Source organism: Dermacentor andersoni, unplaced genomic scaffold (assembly GCF_023375885.2).
Source record: "Dermacentor andersoni unplaced genomic scaffold, qqDerAnde1_hic_scaffold ctg00000834.1, whole genome shotgun sequence".
Classification (NCBI taxonomy): domain Eukaryota; kingdom Metazoa; phylum Arthropoda; class Arachnida; order Ixodida; family Ixodidae; genus Dermacentor; species Dermacentor andersoni.
This window is the reverse complement of record NW_027315511.1, coordinates 1-12,500: the sequence shown is the minus strand read 5'-3', so window position 1 is coordinate 12,500 and position 12,500 is coordinate 1. Positions and strand designations below refer to the sequence as shown.

The 12,500-nt window shown below is 53.7% G+C and overlaps 2 non-coding genes across 2 annotated transcripts; one reads left to right on the top strand and one right to left on the bottom strand.

Annotated features, from left to right (window-relative positions):
• Nucleotides 1-1,125: 1,125 nt before the first annotated feature.
• LOC140215119 (small subunit ribosomal RNA) lies at nucleotides 1,126-2,940 on the bottom strand. The gene has a single exon (XR_011892039.1). It is a non-coding gene; the product is annotated as a small subunit ribosomal RNA (ribosomal RNA).
• A 5,651-nt stretch (nucleotides 2,941-8,591) lies between these two features.
• Nucleotides 8,592-8,783, top strand: LOC140215118 (U2 spliceosomal RNA). Its single transcript, XR_011892038.1, has one exon. It is a non-coding gene; the product is annotated as a U2 spliceosomal RNA (small nuclear RNA).
• Nucleotides 8,784-12,500: the final 3,717 nt, after the last annotated feature.

Genomic DNA, 12,500 nt, shown 5'->3' with positions numbered 1-12,500 from the left:
AAACACACACACACTTTCGCATCGGCAGATCGCCGCAGCATAACCGCTGTTGATCCAACAGCCTACTTGAGACGAAAGACAAGAGCCCGGCGCGCGTACTCGCGCAGCTCTCCAAAACCACTCGGCCAGTGCCAGGGACGGCTCCCTGCGCCGGCGCCACAACAAGTCTACTTGAGGCGGAAGACGAAGCCAGCAAGGGCCTGGCCGCAAGTGCGTTCGAATCCGGGACTACAGTCCCTCGTCTGTCCGTACTTCCTCTTTCGACGTGCGGCGCCTTCCCAAAGCGCACAAGTCCGCTAACCGCAGAACGCTTCCGACGTAGCAAAGCCGCGTTTCCTTCGGTACTTCGCAGCAACGCCGCCTTTCCCTCGGCGGCGGGCGAATAGCCTGCAGACGTCGTCGCATTAAACCGCGATCTCGACACCTCGCGCGTCACGAGCAGGAGCCGACCGGCAGCCTCCGGCCCTTTCGGACTCGGTGGCATTTGCCGCGGAGGACGGGAGAGCACTTTAGGCCACGGTTCCTTCCGTACTTGGCAGCCGCACCCTCATACCGACAGTTCCATGACCGACCGAGCGCCACACCGTTCCTTTAGTACTTGGGCGGCAACAAAGTCGGGTCGTTACTCCATACTCGCCGCAGGAAGCGACCGGCAGCCGCCAGACTTTTCAGACTCGGCAGCGTTTGCCGCGGAGGACGGGAGAGCGCTCGCACCACGGTTCCGTGTGTGTACTAAGCGGCAGCGGCATTAGCTCTCGACCGTCAGTTCCTTGACCGACCGCACGCTTCGCCGTTCCCCTCGTACTGGGCAAAGCAGCAGGTCGGGTCGTCTTACTCCCATTCCGCGCAAGAGCGCCAAAGCGGACAGAAAGCCCACCCAGTGTGCGTTACGCCGTTTCTACCCGCGGGCGCGGCCAAGCCAACCGTCCAAGGTTGCAGCCGGCGTCCACTGGGCGCAACAAATTTGGCACGGGGCGCCCCTCAAAATTCAGGCAGTCCCCGGCATGTTCGGGTATAGCCGTCCCCGCGTCCAAGCGGGGCCAGCGGCGGAAAGCGTCGGGCGCAGCGAGCTGCTTCACCCACACGGGGTAGAAACAATGGCGCTCGCCACCCTTCACAATCCGGTAATGATCCTTCCGCAGGTTCACCTACGGAAACCTTGTTACGACTTTTACTTCCTCTAAATGATCAAGTTTGGTCATCTTTCCAACAGACCGGCGCAACCGAAAGGCCGCGCCGGACATCGGTCCGAAGACCTCACTAAATCATTCAATCGGTAGTAGCGACGGGCGGTGTGTACAAAGGGCAGGGACGTAATCAACGCGAGCTTATGACTCGCGCTTACTGGGAATTCCTCGTTCAAGGGGAACAATTGCAAGCCCCTATCCCAATCACGAAAGAAGTTCCACGGGTTACCCAGTCTTTTCAGACAGGGATAAAGACACGCTGCTTCCTTCAGTGTAGCGCGCGTGCGGCCCCGGACATCTAAGGGCATCACAGACCTGTTATTGCTCTGTTTCGTGCGGCTAGGAGCCGCTTGTCCCTCTAAGAAGGTTGTAAGGTGCTGGGAACCCCGCACCTATTTAATAGGCTAGAGTCTCGTTCGTTATCGGAATTAACCAGACAAATCGCTCCACCAACTAAGAACGGCCATGCACCACCATCCACCGAATCAAGAAAGAGCTCTCAATCTGTCAATCCTCCCAGTGTCCGGGCCGGGTAAGTTTTCCCGTGTTGAGTCAAATTAAGCCGCAGGCTCCACTCCTGGTGGTGCCCTTCCGTCAATTCCTTTAAGTTTCAGCTTTGCAACCATACTTCCCCCGGAACCCAAACACTTTGGTTTCCCGGAAGCTGCCCGCCGAGTCATTTGAGTAACTCAGGCGGATCGCTGGTTGGCATCGTTTATGGTCAGAACTAGGGCGGTATCTGATCGCCTTCGAACCTCTGACTTTCGTTCTTGATCAAAGAAAACATTCTTGGCAAATGCTTTCGCAGTAGTTCGTCTTGCGACGGTCCAAGAATTTCACCTCTAGCGCCGCAATACGAATGCCCCCGTCTGTCCCTCTTAATCATTACCTCGTATTCCAAAAACCAACAGAACAGAAACGAGGTCTTGTTCTATTATTCCATGCAAGTTTATTCAGGCGACTCGCCTGCGTTGAGCACTCTAATTTTTTCAAAGTAAAAGCACCGGCCTTCTCGAGGCACACAATGAAGTGCACCAAGAAAGGACCGGCATGATGTTCAGTCCGAGCCGTCGCATCGGGTAGATGCACTACTCGTCTGGAACTGAGATCCAACTACGAGCTTTTTAACCGCAGCAGCTTTAGTATACGCTATTGGAGCTGGAATTACCGCGGCTGCTGGCACCAGACTTGCCCTCCAATTGATCCTCGTTAAAGGATTTAGAGTGTACTCATTTCAATTACGGGGCCTCAAAAGAGTCCCGTATTGTTATTTTTCGTCACTACCTCCCCGTGCCGGGAGTGGGTAATTTGCGCGCCTGCTGCCTTCCTTGGATGTGGTAGCCGTTTCTCAGGCTCCCTCTCCGGAATCGAACCCTGATTCTCCGTTACCCGTAACAACCATGGTAAGCAAGTAACCTACCATCGAAAGTTGATAAGGCAGACACTTGAAAGAAACGTCGCCGGCTCGTGGCCATGCGATCAGCACAAAGTTATCCAGAGTCACCACACAATACGGGCCGAAACCCGATCGATCTTGGTCTAATAAAAGCACCCGTCGCCCAAAGGGCTTCAGGCTCACTGCATGTATTAGCTCTAGAATTGCCACAGTTATCCAAGTAGGAAGAAACGATCTAAGGAACCATAACTGATTTAATGAGCCATTCGCGGTTTCGCCTTATTTCGGCATGTACTTAGACATGCATGGCTTAATCTTTGAGACAAGCATATGATTACTGGCAGGATCAACCAGGTAATCGTTCAACTGCGCGTCCAGCCTTTCAAGCAGGCCGGACGCCGTTTTTGCGATGCCGAGGCCACCTTCAGGCGCCCCAACACGCTTCGTTCTCGCAAAGGGTAGCACTTTGCACAGTCCGAGACGACGGCGTTCGAGCTCGCAACGGCGCCCTCCCCGCAGGGCCGGGTATCGCCACGCGGCAAGAAGCACGCAACATTCTCGATAGACCGGTTGTGTCGACTCGATCGCGGCTTGCGGTTTCTCTCGAGCCCGCAGCACTGGTGGACCGACCGACACTTGCAACGTAGCCGAGACGGCAAAGCCGCTAGGCGACGGGTCACGCCCGCGCCTTCGGCGCTTTCGTATTTGATTCGTCCGAGGACGATGCGGAACACACTTCGATATCGTGGAAAAAGCGTCGTCCGACAACCAGCCCCTAACGCATCAAGCGGATGAGGCTGCAGACGTCAGCTGTGGGATCCACGGGAGCGATACCGGGGACACGCTTGACGGGCACGAAGCCCGCCGCATATCAAACACCCAGGTCGCTTTGGGGGCGACTGCTCTCTGGGACCCCCATATAATAGCAGCGATAAGTACCCAGACCTCCATGGGGCCGTACTCGTGCCACTTTCGACGAGCGTTTGGCGAAAATCGTGCCGCCTCGTAACGCCGCGAGCAAGATTGAAAGCTTACGTCGGCAGCACAATGCCGAAGTCGTGAAAGCGCAGCGCGTCCACCGAATGCGCGAACGGCAATTTCTCGCCAATGGCCAGTACGGTTTCCTGCACAATTGCCTGTCTGTCGCCCTACGGGGCCCCCGGCCGATCGATTCGAGGCACGCTAGCACGGCCCCTTCGCCATTTCCGAGCACGAGTGCGAACAGTGCGGGCGGCGTGCTCGACGCCCCGGCTGACGTCGTTTCGGACTTTGTCTCTTCGCGTGCTCGCGGCAACGCCGCGGCCAACGACGACGTCTGCGCGGTTCTTTGCCGGTTCCCGGCGTGCTACAGTGCAGCCCTCTGCAGGGTGACACCGGCTCCGTCGTGGCCGTGCGGCGGCTTGTACGCAAAAGTTGCGTCAAAGGCGTCGCGCTCGCGCCGCCCCGGCACACGCGGTTTCGGACTTTGTCTCTTCCAGCGCTCGCGTAGTCGTGGGCACGATTGTCGACGTCGCAACGGTGCGCGGACACCGCCACGAGCACGCGCAAGACGAAAATCGCACTACGGTACAATGTCGGCCGGGGCCGTACGGCCCCTTACAGTAGCAGCGATAAGTGCCCAGACCTCCATGGGGCCGTACTCGTGCGACGCGGCGGCGTACTGCGCCGAGCCGAGCGCCAATATTTGGCTTTTGCAGGGCGGATTCGAGCTCTGGCGATCGCCGCGGTACCGCCGCTCACCGATTCAAGGCACGCTAGCGCGGCCCCTTCGCCATTTCCGAGCACGCGTGCGAACAGTGCGGGCGGCGTGCTCGACGCCCCGGCTGACGTCGTTTCGGACTTTGTCTCTTCGCGTGCTCGCGGCAACGCCGCGGCCAACGACGACGTCTGCGCGGTTCTTTGCCGGTTCCCGGCGTGCTACAGTGCAGCCCTCTGCAGGGTGACACCGGCTCCGTCGTGGCCGTGCGGCGGCTTGTACGCAAAAGTTGCGTCAAAGGCGTCGCGCTCGCGCCGCCCCGGCACACGCGGTTTCGGACTTTGTCTCTTCCAGCGCTCGCGTAGTCGTGGGCACGATTGTCGACGTCGCAACGGTGCGCGGACACCGCCACGAGCACGCGCAAGACGAAAATCGCACTACGGTACAATGTCGGCCGGGGCCGTACGGCCCCTTACAGTAGCAGCGATAAGTGCCCAGACCTCCATGGGGCCGTACTCGTGCGACGCGGCGGCGTACTGCGCCGAGCCGAGCGCCAATATTTGGCTTTTGCAGGGCGGATTCGAGCTCTGGCGATCGCCGCGGTACCGCCGCTCACCGATTCAAGGCACGCTAGCGCGGCCCCTTCGCCATTTCCGAGCACGCGTGCGAACAGTGCGGGCGGCGTGCTCGACGCCCCGGCTGACGTCGTTTCGGACTTTGTCTCTTCGCGTGCTCGCGGCAACGCCGCGGCCAACGACGACGTCTGCGCGGTTCTTTGCCGGTTCCCGGCGTGCTATAGTGCAGCCCTCTGCAGGGCGACACCGGCTCCGTCGTGTCCGTGCGGCGGCTTGTACGCAAAAGTTGCGTCAAAGGCGTCGCGCTCGCGCCGCCCCGGCACACGCGGTTTCGGACTTTGTCTCTTCCAGCGCTCGCAACCATGTCGGGGCCGACGCCGACGACTGCGTGGTGTTTCAACGATTGCCGGCGTGACACAATGCAGCTGCGTGCGGGATGCCAGCGATTCCGTCGTGTCCGTGCGGCGGCTTGTACGCAAAAGTTGCGTCAAAGGCGTCGCGCTCGCGCCGCCCCGGCACACGCGGTTTCGGACTTTGTCTCTTCCAGCGCTCGCGTAGTCGTGGGCACGATTGTCGACGTCGGAACGGTGCGCGGACACCGCCACGAGCACGCGCAAGACGAAAATCGCACTACGGTACAATGTCGGCCGGGGCCGTACGGCCCCTTACAGTAGCAGCGATAAGTGCCCAGACCTCCATGGGGCCGTACTCGTGCGACGCGGCGGCGTACTGCGCCGAGCCGAGCGCCAATATTTGGCTTTTGCAGGGCGGATTCGAGCTCTGGCTATCGCCGCGGTACCGCCGCTCACCGATTCAAGGCACGCTAGCGCGGCCCCTTCGCCATTTCCGAGCACGCGTGCGAACAGTGCGGGCGGCGTGCTCGACGCCCCGGCTGACGTCGTTTCGGACTTTGTCTCTTCGCGTGCTCGCGGCAACGCCGCGGCCAACGACGACGTCTGCGCGGTTCTTTGCCGGTTCCCGGCGTGCTATAGTGCAGCCCTCTGCAGGGCGACACCGGCTCCGTCGTGTCCGTGCGGCGGCTTGTACGCAAAAGTTGCGTCAAAGGCGTCGCGCTCGCGCCGCCCCGGCACACGCGGTTTCGGACTTTGTCTCTTCCAGCGCTCGCGTAGTCGTGGGCACGATTGTCGACGTCGGAACGGTGCGCGGACTACGCCACGAGCACGCGCAAGCCGAAAATCGCACTACGGTACAATGTCGGCCGGGGCCGTACGGCCCCTTACAGTAGCAGCGATAAGTGCCCAGACCTCCATGGGGCCGTACTCGTGCGACGCGGCGGCGTACTGCGCCGAGCCGAGCGCCAATATTTGGCTTTTGCAGGGCGGATTCGAGCTCTGGCGATCGCCGCGGTACCGCCGCTCACCGATTCAAGGCACGCTAGCGCGGCCCCTTCGCCATTTCCGAGCACGCGTGCGAACAGTGCGGGCGGCGTGCTCGACGCCCCGGCTGACGTCCTTTCGGACTTTGTCTCTTCGCGTGCTCGCGGCAACGCCGCGGCCAACGACGACGTCTGCGCGGTTCTTTGCCGGTTCCCGGCGTGCTATAGTGCAGCCCTCTGCAGGGTGACACCGGCTCCGTCGTGTCCGTGCGGCGGCTTGTACGCAAAAGTTGCGTCAAAGGCGTCGCGCTCGCGCCGCCCCGGCACACGCGGTTTCGGACTTTGTCTCTTCCAGCGCTCGCAACCATGTCGGGGCCGACGCCGACGACTGCGTGGTGTTTCAACGATTGCCGGCGTGACACAATGCAGCTGCGTGCGGGATGCCAGCGATTCCGTCGTGGCGGTGCGGCGGCTTGTACGCAAAAGTTGCGTCAAAGGCGTCGCGCTCGCACCGCCCCGGCACACGTGGTTTCGGACTTTGTCTCTTCGAGCGCTCGCAGCGATGTCGAGGCGATCGCTTACGTCTGCACGGTTTGCGGTGTGCTACAATGCAGCAGTCTGCCGCACTACACCTCTTGGTTGCCGAGGCCAGCACGGCAATTTACTGAAGCGAGCGCATTGCGCCCAGGCGGCAGCGGACTTTGTTGCTTCGGGAGTGCTCTTGCTGTAAAATTTGAACGGCTGCAGCTGCGCGAAGCAAGTGTACCTATTTTCACTCTCTCTCTGTCTGCCTTTGAGGCGACTGTAATTTCACTTTAAACGCAACTGGAGGCGGGAGCAACCTGATGAGAGTAGGTGGACTTCGGTACATGTAATTTAGAAATTGCTTTCAAGCTTTGAGGACATACACCTTCGCGCCATCTGCTTTCCCCGTCTCTTTGGCACTTTATAGTATGTGCTGCATGCTCTGCATTCCAAAGAAACACGCCTGTCTCTCTCCCTCTCTCACGTTCTTCTTCTTTTTGTAGCTGCTGTTGTAGAAGATGCTATGCTCTTTAATCGCTGTAACATAGAGTGCTTGCACAAGCCAACAACTTTTGCGTGTTTTTTTTTTTTTTCTCTTCCCAAGACGTTTCTGCCATTATTCACTAACTCTCGTTCTTAGTATGCAATGGAGCGTTAGCTCGCGCCATCTACCTTTCTTTCTGTATTGCAAAGTCCGCAGGTTTTCCTAGTTCCGTACACAGATGGCGCCAATGCGTTTTGGCGCCAGGTTCGAACGACCTCGCTCTACTCGTGTTTGGCATTTGAATGTTTCAAAGGGGTTTGCGACAGGGGGTGGTTCTTGTGCAAGGCTGAGCTTTCCAGCTGCGTTTAAGCTATGCTAGCATGTGTGCGTATATATATATATATATATATATATATATATATATAAATACACAAACACACACACACACACATGCATATATACATACACACACACGGTAATGGTAAAGATGATGAGGTAGCACTTTTTTTTTTCTTTTTTTTACAATGCCTGTGTTTCAGATGGCGATCTTTCTCCCCTCTATGTTTCCGGTTGGAAGGAGTGTGCAGCGTTTTCTATATTTATTTTGTCATTCACTTCTATGTTGCTCGTCTTCGTACATGGGGCATGCTACCTAATTCTACCGGTCGATTCGACACGTTGCGATCCGTCCCGGCCTGTGCCGTATCAAAATTTTCAGTGGGCCTTGCGGTAAATAAAAAGAAATGAAGGAAATGCGCGTAGTATATTACAATTGCACACGGGCTTGAAACGAAGCCCTCAAGGAAGGTCACCTTGAGCGGTCGCATTCAGACGGAAGTAAGCATTCCCCTGGCGCGTTTTTTTTCCGCTCGCCTGTTCCGTTTTCTACGAGGTTGCCTTGGTTGGTTTCGCGTTACAAGCAAGCTTGCACTCGGGTCTCGTTTCTACGCGACAGCGTTTCGTTAACAGCGAAAGACTGAGGCGTTGCGAATTCATCCGTGAGATAGGGAGCGTTGAGTCTGTACACAGGCTGAATTTTATAATATTGCCCACGCTGTTGCTGAGGTTACCCATGTCGGCAGGGCGCCCACAAGGCAGTAGTACAATGAAGTGAAGTGAAGGACATCGCTTCTCGGCCTTTTGGCTAAGATCAAAGTGTAGATTTTTAAAGCCCATGTACGAAGATTTACGAAGCCCATCTACGAAGATTTTTAAAGCCCATGTAGGCACCTCTTAATGATCTTTTATGTTTTAGAGAAGCGTTTTGCCATGTATTTTACACCTTTACAGTTTTAGCCTTTTATCACTAACACCACTAACTAGTTTTTTTAGTCATTTGTTTGCGTTTTTAGATTATACACCTTTTATCCGTTTTTTCCTTGGTTTTGTAACATATTTTTGATGTATTTGTAACTAGCATAAATAAAAAACTCTGTTCTTATCAGCTTAATATCTGATACGGGTTCTATATGGACCCACGATATTAAACCTATTTTTGGAAGTTGGCGGAGTGCTTGAAGCCTGCTTCACCTCCGCCGCAGGTCGGCCCGGTATTGCACTACCTCCGGGATCGGCCCCGCTCACTTAGGTGAGACTTCATTCAATCAAAATGAAGAGCACAAGCTCAACGCGAGCACTGACTTGACACGCACCATTCCTATACTACACGCAACGATGCCGGTTCGCGGACCACGAGAGTAATTAAACTGCCACTCCATCTGTGTGTAGCGTCGCACTTGTTGCGTCGCAAATGGGACAGCCGCTCCAGCAAATTTCTAGTTATGGGCTTCGAGAAAAATTAATGAAAGCAAAAGAAAGAACCAGAATTCCTATTTGTCCGATGTCTCTGAATGATTGTCTCCTGTAAAGAGCCACTTGGGGGGATGGGGGGTAGGATTAGCCGTGGGGTTCGCAATCAATATGAATCCCACTCAAAGCCAACACTGGATTTTGGAGTTCACTATCGCTTGGATCCGTAAACCACCGCGCCCACGCAAGCTCGCCCTGCCGCCGAAATCCGCTGCCCAAGTGGAAGAAAGATTCCCTATGAAAGAAAAATAGAGTGCCCGATTTCTGGCAACTACTGTGCAGCCTTTGTGTACACATTTTCGCAGCAGTGGGACCGAGCGCCTCGAAAACAAACTTGTCGTATGCCCGAATGTGGCGAAATATATTCAAGGGTTAAAAGGTGCCTCATCTTTCTAACCTGTATGTTACGAAGACCTGTTGCTACCTTTTCATCATGAACATCATCATCATCATCATCCTGGCTACGCCCACTGCAGGGCAAAGGCATCTCCCATGATCCTCCAAGTACCCCGGTCAGGTGCCGATTGTCGCCATGTAGTCCCTAATCTAATCTGCCCTCCTACCTTTCTGCCACCCCCTGCTACGCTTCCCTCCTCTCGGAATTCAGTCTGTAACCCTTAATGGCCACCGGTTATCTTCCCCCCAGATTGCATGCCCTGCGCATGCCCATTTGTTTTTCCTGGTTTAAACTTTGGTGTCATTAACGAGCGTTTGTTCTCGCACACCCCAATCTGCTCTATTCCGATCCCCCCGTGACGCCACACCCATCATCCTTCTTTCCAGAGCCCGTTGCGTCGCCCTCAGTTACCCTTCGGTAATCCTCAAAGCTTTTTGTTGGGACACTCGTGGCATCTTTCTCGTTTAATGAAGTCAAATTTTTTTCAGTTTTGGGGGAAAACTCAATGAGCTAGGCGCGATTGTGTCCCTGGCGCCGCTCTCAACAAGATGGCGGCGCCCATGCTTTTTGCCTGCAGGTTCGGCCCTACGCAGAACACGCCTGCCGGGCAGTGTAGCCACGTTGAAGGGGCAAAGCGTAGTGCAGTGAAGCGCTTGCTCGGGCGAAAAACGCAAATATGAGCCAAACAGGAATTTCCATTATTGGAAATTCCAGTTCAGTTTGCGCATTGCGTTCGCCTAAGGTAAAGAACACAAATGCGAGTGCCACAGCAGTCAAGTCAAAGCTTAGGATTGCGTACCATTTTTTTTTTTTTTTTCGTGCCTTTTACTCCTGGCCTGCGTGGCCCTAGCGCGCATGCACACGAAAGTAATGAAATGGTGAAAACACGAAATAATGCGGTGCGGCTGTATCATATCTATTTTGTGCGCTTTGTTCTTTGTGGACTACAGCGGTGTGCGTCATGAGAAAGTTTCGGTGCCCTTCTTGGGTGACCAGTGAAGCTATATTTAAAACCACATTGATTTGTACGGTTATTGCTACAAACTGCGTGTGGGTGTTTTTCTTTTTCGCTGCCAACGATGGGTTATCGCAACCGCGATCGGTTCTGCTGCTACGCTAGACGCGTGCTTGCCAACGGTTGGCTCTATACGCGACCCGCGACGCGTGGTCGGCACATTCAAGCAGTCAATTGCAAACCGTTCCAAGAAAAAGGATGTACTCCACTTGCCACCTAGTTCGACGATTGTACTTTCTGACCCTCGAGGAAGCGCCGCCATCCCACGTTTTCTATAATACGATAAGATTCAGAGCGACCGCGACCACTTGTCTTTGTCAATATCTCGGAAACGCTTTCTTTTTCTTTTTTTTTTTAAATCCAGATACTCAGACGCGCCCGTGTTCACGCGCACTTGCTCTCTCCGATAAGCAGGGAAGCTCGGTTGGGGTGGTGTCGGGCCTTGCGCATGCGCTGCTGAGCTCGTCGCTTCGCCGGCCGGTCGATGCTGGCGCGGTACTGGTAATGAACTTCGACGTGCATGGTGAAACGTCACTTTGTATTGCCACTGTAGACTAGCAATGCAATGTGTTTGCGAGCGATTGGATAAATGAGAAAGCGTGCACTGTCTACAGTTTATGCCCCTCTAGAGTAGTGGAAATGTTGCTCCAAGTGTTAGGTTTGTAATTTGCGCCTACGAACATGAACTAAACAAAGAAAATGGTCTGCAGCCGCCTTCGCTTCATAAAATTCCCGTACGAAGAAATTTCCGTGCGCGAATGAGAGAGCAAAAGAGAGAAACCATGCTAAGAAGAATGGCTGCCTTTTACGTGATCTCGCGCATGAAACCAGACGATGGATTAATTTTAGCCGTTCATTTTGATTTGCCGAATGTAAACCGGAACACTTTCTCCACGCGGTCTTCAGATTTGAATGGCAATCAATCACATCCTTTCTTTTTTTTTTTTTTTCTGTTTCTTTCTATCTGGAACCGAAAGAATTCAGAACGCCATTTCAATCTTAGATTCGATTAGATATCGTGACTGGTATGCTGAAATATCACGCCTTATCTGGTGTTAACCTTCTTGATCACGGCAATAAAAAATCGCCAGTTCCCGAACTTTAATCGCGCCGAAGATGAACCGATATGCTGGATTCTTATTGTCATGATTTTATAGAAAGCGCTGGTTCTATGGCTAGCTTTGAGGAAAAGAAAAACATCGTTCAGGAATGTATAACTCTAAACAACTAAAAAAAAAATCTGCCGGCAATTGGTACTACAACGAGAGTACTGAGAATACTGGAAAAGATGAAATCCAATCATGCTGAACTGAACTGAAATTATTTCATCAAGACATGCCCCGAAAAACGTGGCCACTTTCAATGATAATTTCAAATGTGATTTCTTTCTTTTTTTTTTTCTTTTTTACGACGGATAATAATTATCTTTCCAATGGCGGATGTGAAAATTTCAGAGCACGGCATTTTCGAAATCCCAAGGCCCCGGACGCATTCTCTCTTCTTTAAGTATTTTGGTGGTGCACACGGAGGAAAATTTCGCGCACGTAATTTATAAACTAGTAGTTGATTTTCTAGAAGAACACAAAGTGCTGACAAACGGCCAACCAGGACACAATTAAATTGGTATTACGCACGGTTTCGAAGCCGCGGTAACAAAAGGGTAACAAAGGGACGTTCATTTCGTGGTGTGGATTTCACGTCTCTCACAATAAAAAAAAAATAATAATAAAAACTACTGCATAAAATAGGTTTTCCCAAACTGGATGGTTTCGATCAGCTTTTGAACAGCCCTTCCTTAAATTGAGTTGGCGTTGATTGAGCAGGTGCGGGCCTCTGCTGTTTTGGATTTTTGTAAATGGCATCAGTACTGGACAGTCCGTTCACTTGAGGATCAAAGGAGAAACCCCCCAAAAAAATATCATATCGTGGTGAGAGACGTGGCAGATGAGTACAATTATCGGCAGAAAAAAAAAAAAAGGAAAACCGCCTCGTACTCAGAAGCCGCTCCTCTCACGTGTGAAGCTTCAAACAAATTGTTTTTCTTGAGACGCTCTATAAAGTTATACACAGCTCCTTAAAT